Raw genomic sequence first — 7,500 nt, 5'->3', positions numbered from 1 at the left:
GAGGTTGGGAGAGAGGAAGAAATAGAGAGAAAGAGAGAAAGAGAGAGAGAGAGAGAGAGAAGAAGAGAGAGAGAGAGAGAGAGAGAGAGAGAGAGAGAAAGAGAAAAAAAGAAAGAAAGAAAGAAAGAAAGAAAGAAAGAAAGAAAGAGAGAAAGAGAGAAAGAGAGAAAGAGAGAAAAGAAGAAAAAAGCAGAAGCCCGAGACAAAGAAAAAGAAAAGAAAGAAAGGGGATTAAACATGATAATAAACAGAAACAGCAATCCCACATAGGCCTATACATACACCAATCAACGCAATCAACAAACAACCTCATTCAATCTACTTCATCAAACCTACTTAAAACCCGTCATCCGTCTACCACATATTCCCATATTTATCTCCCTCTCTCTCCCATTCCCGCTTCCCTCTCTCCTCTCTCCGCCCGACCCTCTCTCTTTCCAGTTTTAGCAAAAATACTTTCACTTGATATATGGAGATTTCGGAAATCTCTCAAGACTCCCACCTCAAAATAATAATAATAATAATAATAATAACAAATAAAAAAAGATGGATAAAATAAAAAATAAAAAAGGAAATTGAAATGTTATATATATCTCGAGGAATCAACACACGATCAAAAACAGTTGTCAAATACGGGATAAGGAAGGGGTACCGGTATGGGTAGAGAAGGGGGATGAAAGGAGATAGGGAGAAGAAGCAGGCTCTCTCTCTCTCTCTTCTCTTCTCTTCTTTTCTCTTCCTTTCCCTTCCCTTCTCTTCTCTTCTTTTCCCTTCAATTCAATTCAATTCTAATCTATTCTATTCTATTCTATTCTCTCCTCTTCTCTTCTCCCTTCCTCTCCCTCTTTCCTTCTCTCTCCCTCCTTCCCTCTCCTCCCCCTCTCTACCCTTCCTTCTCCATCCCTCTCTTCCTCCCTCCCTTCGTCAAAACATATATCAGAAGACGCAAACGGGACACAACATCAAATAAAGACCAAAACACACCAAAAAGACAAGAAAGAAAAAAAAACGCCTAAAAAAAAGACGCTAAAAAAAACAAAAACAAAAAAAAAAAAAACACGCCAAAAAACAACAACAAAAAAAAAACATGACTCACACTCGAGGCCAAGACGAGGACGACAAAACTCGCCGACACAACAGAAGATCAACAATGCCCGCGACACGAATAAAAGAAGGAAGAGAGGGGGAAAAAGAAGATGGAGGATAATAGAGATGGTTGGGGAAGGAGTGGGAATGTGGTGGGGGAGGGGGGAGGGAGGGAGGGGAGGGAGGGGAGGGGAGGGGAGGGGAGGGGAGAGAGGGAGGGAGGGAGAGAGGGAGGGAGGGGGAGAGGGAGGGAGGGAGGGAGGGAAGGAGGGAGGGAGATAGAGGATAGGGTAGAAATAAAGGAAAGGGAAGAGGAGTATTAGCATGAGGAAGGAGAGTGGAGGAAGGAAGAAGGAAGAAAATGAGGAAAAATACAAGAAGAGGAAGAAAAGTACAAGAAGAAAATAAAAAAGAAGAAAAATACAAGAAAAGGAAGAAATGTACAAGAAGAAGTGGAAGAAAAATACAAAAAGAAGAAAAATACAAGAAGAGGAAAGGTAAGAGGAAGAGGACGAAGAGAAGGAGAAAAAAAAGACGAAGAAGAGAAAGAGAGCAAGAGAACAAGAAAACGAACGAGAAACGAAAGAGAAAAAAAGAAAACGGACGAAACGGAAGGGGAAAAAAAAGTGTACCTACATCCTTGCCAATGTTTATCCTGAGGACAAAGTGCAGAAAAGTGTACATACGTGTCTGTGAAGCCTGTCTGTTAGGGGCTGTCAGAGAGGGCTGTTTGGGAGACCTGTTAGCGAGAGACGTATATTGAAGCTGTCTGTAGCGAGAAGAGCGAGGGGGCTGCAGGAGGGGAAGAGGGGGAGGAGGGGATAAGGGATGAGAAGCGGGGGAAAAGGGGAAAAGGGGGAAAGGGAGGCGGAAGAGGAACTGGGGAAAGGGTGAAGGATGGTGAATTGGGGGAAGGAGGGAGATTGACTAGGAAATGGGGACGGGGAATAGGGGATGAGAAGCGAGGAAAAGGGGGAAGGGAGACGGAAGAGGAAATGGGGAATGGGAAAGGGGCAAGGGAATAGGGGGGAGGAGGGGATAAGGTATGAGAAGCGGGGGAAAGGGGGAAAGAGGGAAAGGGAGGCGGAAGAGGAACTGGGAAAGGGTGAAGGATGGGGAATAGGGGATGAGGGATTAGGAAAGAGGGAAGGGAGACGGAAGAGGAAATGGGGAATGGGAAAGGGGCAAGGGAATAGGGGGAGGAGGGGATAAGGTATGAGAAGCGGGGGAAAGGGGGAAAGGGGAAGGGAGGCGGAAGAGGAACTGGGGAAAGGGTGAAGGATGGGGAATTAGGGGATGAGGGATTAGGAAAGAGGGAAGGGAGAGGGAAGAGGAGAGGGGGAAGGGGAAAGGGGGAAGGGAAGGGGGGGAGGAGGGGAAAAGGTAGGAGAAGGGGGGGAAAGGGGGAAAGGGGAAGGGAGGCGGAAGAGGAACTGGAGAAAGATTGAAGGATGGGGAATATGGGGATGAGAAATTGGGAATGGGGAATGGAGATGGAAGGGAGGAAAATGGGGTAATATCGGAATAAAATACAGAGAGAGGAAGGGGGACGAGAAACGGAAAAGGGAGAGAGGGGAGCAATTTAGGGGTTGAGAGAAGGGAGAAAGGAAAGGACAGGAGAAGACACGGGGAATTGAAAGAAGGGAAGAGAGAGCGGGGATGGGAGAGGAAAAAATATTGGGTAAGGGAGTGAGTGTTGTCCTCGGGGGAATGTGGAGGGGAAGGAAGAAGGCAAAATGGAGGGAAGGGAGGCTAAGAGAGAGGGAAGGAACATGCAGGAAGGATTACGAAAAAGAGAAGGGAGACGGCAAGAGGAACTGGGAAAGGGGAAGGATGGGGAATAGAGATGAGAGATATAGAAAGAGAAAGGGAGACGAAATAGGAAATGGGGAATGAGGAATAGGGGATCAGAAATTGGGAAAGATGGAAGGGATGTGGAATAGAAAATGGGGAATGCGAAAGGGGGAACGGGATTAGGGATGATAAATTGGGAATGGGGAATGGAGATGAATTAAATACAGAGAGAGGAAGGGGGACGAGAAACGGAAAAGGGAGAGAGGGGAGCAATTTAGGGGTTGAGATAAGGGAGAAAGGAAAGGACAGGAGAAGACACGGGGAATCGAAAGAAGGGAAGAGAGAGCGGGGAAGGGAGAGGAAAAAAACATGTGGAAAGGGAGTGAATGTTGTCCACGAGGGAATGTGGAGGGAAGAAGAAAGCAATATGGAGGGAAGGTAGAGAGGGAGAGGGAAGGGGGGAGTTGTAAGTGTTGTCCACGAGGGAATGCGGCGAGAAATGACAGGCAAGATGGAGAGACGAAGAATGAAAGAGAGAGAGAGAGAGAGAGAGAGAAATAGAGAGAGAAATAGAGAGAGAAAGTGAGAGAGAGAGAGAGAGAGAGAGAGAAAGAGAAAGAGAAAGAGAGAGAAAGAGAGAGAGAGAGAGAGAGAGAGAGAGAGAGAGAGAGAGAGAGAGAGAGAGAGAGAGAGAGAGAGAGAGAGAGAGAGAGAGAAAGGCGAACGAGTCAGAGAGGAAGAGAGAGGGAGAGAGAACGAATTAGAGAGAAAGAGAGAGGGAGAGGGAGAGAGAGAAAGAGAGAAGGCGAACGAATTAGAGAGGAAGAGAGAGAGAGAGAGAGAGAGAGAGAGAACCACTCTTCCACCCGACTGTCCGACCGAGTACCGTCTACAGTCGGACGCGACGCACTCCCCCCCTCCCCCCTCCCCCTCCCCCCTCCCCCCACACCCACCCAGGCACACTTAACCCCGGCATACTACTTTAACATGCACGCACATACCTATGCAAACACACACCCGGGGGGTAATGTATTTATCGAAGTCCCGCTCGCATATGGATGTCCGTGAGTATGCCTGCTGCCTGCGCGTATGCATGTATTCCCCCCGCTTGCACGTGCCCGAGTATGCCGCCCCCCCAACATACACCCGAGGGCAAAACACCGCGCGGCATACCTTGGCCGTCGCTCGCTCACACCAATACCAGTTACATGCAATCAACACATCACACGAGGGATGAAGAGGGGGGTGGGGGTGGATGGGGTCGGTGGGGGAGGGTGTGGGGGTGTGGAGAAGGAGGAGGAAGAGGGTGTGTGGGGGAGGGGAGGGAGGAGGAGGATTTGGGAGGGGATGAAGAGGGTGTGGAAAGGGTGTGGGGGTGTGGAGGGAGAGGGGGAGGGAGGAGTAGGTGGAGGTGGAATGCCATTCGCTCCCGATTTGAGATGGATGGAAAGGGGTGGAAAGGGGGGAAGAGATAGAGAAGAAGAGGGAGAGGGGAAGGGGAAAAGAGGGAGAGGGGAAAACAGGGAAAGAGGGAGAGAAGGGAGGAAGAGGGAGAGGGGAAAACAGGGAAAGAGGGAGAGAAGGGAGGAAGAGGGAGAGGGGAAAAGTGAAAATGAGGGAAAAAGAAAGAGAATGAGACGGAAAGAGAGAGAGAAGGAGAGGGAAAGAGAGAGAAGCAGAGGGGAAGAGGGGAATGAGGAACAGGGAAAAATGGAAAGACGGGGAAAAGGGGCAAAGGGAAAGAGAGAAGGAGAATTGAAGGAAAGGGATAGAGGGAGATAGATATCCGGGTAGGGTGAAGGAGGTAAGAGGGAGATCGGAAGAGGAAAATGATTACAATAATAATGATAGCAGTAATAATGATAATAACTAAAATATAAACAACAACAGGGAAAATAATAATAATAACAATAATGATAATGATAATGATAATTATAACAAAACCAGTGATAATAACAATAATAATAATAATAATAATAATAATAATAATAATATAACAATAATAATAATAACAACGATGATAATAATAATAATGATAAAGATAATAATAACAATGATAATGATAACAATAATAATAATAACAGCCACAATAACAATAATAATGATAAGAAGAAGAAAATGACAATAATAATAACAATAACAATGCTTATTACAATCATAATTATAGCCATAATGATAAATAATAATGATGATGATGCTAATAATAATAATGATAATAATAATAAAAATAATAATAATAACAATAATAATGGTATTCATAAAAACAATAATGATAATGATAATGATGGTGATCATAATGATAATGATAATAATAATATTAATAATATTAATAATTAATAATAATAATAATAATAATAATAATAATAATAATAATAATAATAATAATAACAACAGTAATAAAGATAATGACGATAATAAAATAAAAATAATAATGATATGATAATGATAATGTCAATATCAATATCAATATCATATAATATCTAGATCATATGATATCAATAATTATGATAATGATGATTATTATAACGATAATGATAATAATAGTAGTAATAACAATATCAATAGCATATATACATAGTAGTAATGACGTTAATGATAATGATGATAATAATAGTAACAATGATAATATTAACAACAACAATAATAATGATAATATTATTATCATTATCATTTCTATTATCATGAATGTTATTATAATCATAATAATGACAATAATTGATGGTAAAGATAAAGATAATAATAGTGATAACAATAATGTTAATGGGTATAATAATAATAATAATAATAATAATAATAATAATAATAATAATAATAATAATAATAATAATAATAATAATAATAATAATAATAACAACAACAACAACAACAACAACAACAATAAAGACTAGAATGAAAATGTTAACAATAATGATAATGGCAATGATAATGATAATGAAAATTGCAATAACAATAATAATGTTAATAATAATGATGATAATAATGACAATGATAATAACGATAGCGACAATGAATATGGCAATGACAATGTCAATAATAATGATAATGATCATAATGATAACAATAAAGACAACAATAATAATTATCATAACACTAGCAATAATAATTTTAATAATTACAACGATAATAGTATTAATAATAAAACAACAATAACAATAACAATGACAATGACAATGATAATAATAATAATAACAACAACCGCAGCCAACAACAACGATGCCATCAACACCAACAAAAGTTATATAGGCCTACCCCGCACCCCCCACCACCCCACCCACCCCCACCCACCAAAAACAAAAGCAAATATCGAGTGCAAAACAACACACATGTTCCGGATTCAGCAAGCGCAGTTTTTTCGCACACATCTGCCATTCGCGTCTCCCACCTGTGCTGCGATCCTTTTCGAAAAAGTGTTTAACCCTAAACTGCCGCCGGTGTTGTGTAATGCTGGTGTTGTTGTTAAGGTTGTTGTTGTTGATGTTGTTAATCATTGTTATAGGTATTATTACTGTTATTAGTAATGATGTTGTTATCGTACTGTCATTGTTGTTGGTATTATCATTATGACTGATTTATCATTTATCAAAATCATCATCATCATCATAACCGTTATTATAAATACTTCAAACTCATTATAAACATTGTCATTATTCGAGACTCTAAACATCCAAAAGTTTCAACAAATAATAAAAAAAACATTGCAAGGCGCAATAATTCGAATCATTCTTTGCCGTTGTAACAGAACCCGCGTGGTTGCCAAAAAAAAAAATAAAAAATAAAACAATTAAAAGAAACTAATTACCCTTCCTCTTTAAAGATCATTTCAATACATTCCAGAGATCCCATTTCCCTCTTCGAAAAAAGATAAAAAGGAAAAAAGATATACGTATTGATATCTGTATCCGCAAAGCCGTTTCGTTAATAATGGAACAGGTAAGGTTAGGCGCCCGTGACTTACCTGTTATTGTGTCCTAAAGGCGGCCGGGTCGTCCTTTTTTCGAATTCTTTGCGGGGAAAATGGATATTTCTAGATTTTTTCTTTTTCTTTCCTTTCTTGACTGAATATCTAAGTGGCTGTTATCTTTTTTTTTATCTGTGGTCGTCACAGTAACTTTTTTTTTCTTCTGTTCGCGAGATAGAAGTTTGGTAATCACTAAATTCACTTCTTTATTGTAAAAAATAGTACGACAGGTTTGTTTTGTTTTATTTTCTTCCTTTATCAATATTTTATCTCTTCTTTTTTTCCTCACAGAAGGAAATAAAACACTCCAAAAGGAAAATCTAGAGTAAGACCAGATCTTCTTCAGCCATTCTCGAAAGACACTCAAAAAGGTCTCAGAAGCACCATCACTTAGCACACATCGGAGAGAGCGAATCGAAGAAACAATCACAAAATTCCAAAATCAAAAGAAATCACCATCGAGAAAAGAAAAAAAGAAAGAAAGAAAAAAAATCGAGCGGTCGGTCTTAAAAAAGTGCGCGCGTGGAGACTCCCCTCACTGAGGCGGCGGGCGAGAGCAGCGCGCATGCACCTCCCCTCACCACGGCGCTCGGCGGGCAACTGACTCCCTTTTCCTTGCCTGTCTCGTGGCTTCTCTCGGACGGGGAGGGGGGGGGCATGAC

The 7,500-nt window shown here is 41.1% G+C and overlaps 1 protein-coding gene across 1 annotated transcript in view; it reads right to left on the bottom strand.

Moving 5' to 3' along the window:
- Positions 1-7,418, bottom strand: part of LOC113807502 (uncharacterized) — a 642,401-nt gene extending 634,983 nt beyond the window's left edge. Inside the window, exon 1 of the mRNA XM_070113419.1 lies at positions 6,836-7,418. The gene's annotated coding sequence lies outside the window, so the exon portion shown is untranslated. The remainder of the gene's footprint in view (positions 1-6,835) is intronic.
- Positions 7,419-7,500: the final 82 nt, after the last annotated feature.

The sequence above is a fragment of the Penaeus vannamei genome, chromosome 3 (genome assembly GCF_042767895.1).
Source record: "Penaeus vannamei isolate JL-2024 chromosome 3, ASM4276789v1, whole genome shotgun sequence".
Classification (NCBI taxonomy): domain Eukaryota; kingdom Metazoa; phylum Arthropoda; class Malacostraca; order Decapoda; family Penaeidae; genus Penaeus; species Penaeus vannamei.
Note: the sequence above shows the minus strand (reverse complement) of the source record. Positions and strands in the feature narration are given on the sequence as shown.